This window comes from Lolium rigidum, chromosome 3 (genome assembly GCF_022539505.1).
Source record: "Lolium rigidum isolate FL_2022 chromosome 3, APGP_CSIRO_Lrig_0.1, whole genome shotgun sequence".
Lineage (NCBI taxonomy): Eukaryota > Viridiplantae > Streptophyta > Magnoliopsida > Poales > Poaceae > Lolium > Lolium rigidum.
In genome coordinates this window covers 101,812,540-101,815,440 of record NC_061510.1, presented here as the reverse complement: position 1 = coordinate 101,815,440, position 2,901 = coordinate 101,812,540, and the positions used below count along the sequence as shown (strand labels likewise).

At 52.1% G+C, this 2,901-nt stretch overlaps 1 pseudogene; it reads right to left on the bottom strand.

Annotated features, from left to right (window-relative positions):
• Positions 1-337: 337 nt before the first annotated feature.
• On the bottom strand, positions 338-1,752 carry LOC124695266 (annotated as a pseudogene).
• Positions 1,753-2,901: the final 1,149 nt, after the last annotated feature.

The window sequence follows — 2,901 nt, the reverse complement described above, 5'->3', positions numbered from 1 at the left end:
CCGTCATCTCATTGGGTGTTTATGTAGGGGAAAACTGCACTTAGCTCTGGCCTCTGGGAGGTGAAAACTTGAGCACTGTCGTATGTTCCCACGAATCCAACAATCTCCCTCTCAATCAGCTCGATGCTAAACAAACATAGATCCAGTACCAGATAAAAGATAGTTACAAACTTACAAGAATATCTACTTTATGAATGAGCTATTTTTCGGATTTAATCTGTATTTTAAACATTATTTTTCCCAATGGTATAATTTGAAATCTGAACATGGTCTTAATTCTTTCCGAGCGAGCGTGATGACCCTAGCTAGGTACTGCTCCGTGATAGACGCGCTGTCCTCAGAGACGAGGTCTGGCTTCATCAGCAGGCTCATGGTTACCACGGGTGAGACCAAGGTACTCCGCCGTGAGGGGCTTGAACACGCGCTGCTCCTCAGACTCGAGCGCCGCGGCGAGGCAGGGCCATATGTACGCGCTGACGATCCACGACTCGGTGTCTCCTGGCCGTGCGCATATGGATAGCAGGGACGCGCAAAGCCTCCCGAAGCTCGACTCCACCGGCATGACCAGCGCGGCCTGGCCGAAGCCGAAGTCGGCGTCGATCGGGAACGAGCTGGACACCATCGTCTGGGCAACAGTGGGGCTGCCGAGGCCCACGGTTGGTGTCTCGATCAGCCTCGCTGGCTTCTGCTCCTCCACCCAGTCCACGAGATCCTGGTACATCTCATCGTAGTTCCTCGCCGCGATGGCCTCACGCACCATTGTCGCCACGTTAGGCAGCGACTCGGCCAGGACCGTGTGAGCGGATGCGTCCACCTGAGCGTAGGACATCACGTTGCCCGTGTAGCTGCGCAGCCGTGAACGGAGCTCCGGCGGCGGGAGAGCCGCCGCCTCCCGTCCACCCACCATAGCATGCGGCAGCGTGGATCAGTCTCTGTCGGCCGCGTCGACGCTGCCACCACGCCCGCGAATACATTCCACAGGTACGCCGACACCGCCTGGACGCGCGTGGCGCGCCGGCCCTCGGTGCTCGCGGCCTCACGAAGTCTTGCGATGTCGTGCCCGTCGACGCGGTAGAGGCGGCAGATGAAGCTCTCCTCGGCGGTCAGGGCGTTCACCTGGTGCTCGTGGTCCCACGGCGTGAACATCCCGGCGACCGAGGCGCTGTACGACAGCGGGTTCCGTGGGCGAAAGAGCACCGAGCGATCGTGCGTCGGGGCGTCTCTGGTGATGGTACCCGACCGCACAACCTCGGACCCCATCTTTACGAGCATCGCCCCAAAGTGCCCATCGCCGATCAGGTGGTGTGTCCCCCAAACAACGGCGAAGCCGCCGCACGTGAAGGACACGAGCTGTACCGACAGCGGGACTTCCTCGGCGTACGGCAGCTGTATCTTCTTCAAGGACTCCTCGGTCAAGGCCCAGTTCAGGGTTCCCAGCTCCACGTCGGCATGTGCTACCACAAGCTCCGCGCCTTGGTTGTGGCAGCGGAGCTCGGGAAGGCCAGAGCTTGGATTGCGCATGATTCGGCCGGACAAGTGGAAGAAGTAGTTGAGGAATGATGGCAACTGAGCCTCGAAAGCCGCAACAACGCCGTTGAAGTCGCCCAACAAAGGTCTGGGATAGACGCATGTCATTGACATTTGAACGTCATTGAGAAGGTCGAGGTTGGAGAAGGCGACGACATGCGGCTCAATGGAGGCATCGGAGGCCTTCACCAGGCGCCTGCTCGCCACTCGCCCATGCGTCGGCATTAAGCTCTTGCTGCTATATATGTGCTGCGCCTGTGAGTATATAAGCATTAGTATTATATACTTCGCCTTGGTTCCTCCCCGAATGGCTTAAGTAGTTGGACGACTAAGCTAAGCATCCATGTCCATGGTGACTGGTGAGCTGCTTCATGTGAAAATTAAGCTTGTCAACATGAATCACGAGAACAAGAAGTGTAACCAACATGAAAATTAAGCTTGTCAAAATAAATCCAATCCATCCGCGTGAAAAAGAAGTGTAACCAAGGACCGATAGAGACAAAAACATAACCCCTTCACGAGAAACATGCAATTCCACGTGAAAATGCTGCCTCCGAGTCGACGCCATAAGAAGAGGGACAATCTTTTTAACATGGGCCTCTCTATTTCTCTGTTCACCGAATTTTTTTAACCAATATGAACATGTATTGCCATTCCCGCAACTGTTTTTGTGTTTTAAGCGGGAAAAAAGAGATGTTCAAACAATAAAGGGATTACGCTGAATTAGTCAGCCCCGTTCTTCTTCCACAATCCATGATAAATGTCGTGGTTTAAATTTAAATTTAAACTGCCAAAAACGAAAACATAAACGAAAAATAGAGTGGGTTCACAGCTAATAACAAAAAAATTCTAACTAGCATACCCCGATTGCCAAGATCTATCTAGAAATAATGGTGTAATGGAAGAGTTCGGTGACGTACCCTCGTAGACCGAGATACAGAGATGGTGTAGTCGTATGTTATAGCCGACCTCAGTGTCGTGTTGATCCTCGCATGACGACAAACGCCACAAATGGCAGCACCTTCGTGAACTCGCACATCTGATCCATCACAGAGTGCGCAAGTACATCTTTTGGATCGGAACACAAGCAGGATGATAGCGTGCTCGATCGGGTGGAGTTATCTCCCACGTGCGCAGTTCTTCGAGGAGTTGCGTGCGTGAGAGAAAACTAGATGGAGAGAGGGAAGGCGCATGGCGAGGGAGGAACTTACCTCATGTTGTGCATCCTCCTCCCCATGTACCCCCTCCATTAAGGTAGTCTGTTCCTAATTTAATTAAATAATATATATAATATTAATTATTTGAATTAATATATAACAACATATTATTTACTTCCCTTTGATTCGAAAACCTTCTGAATCACTTCAAACATCT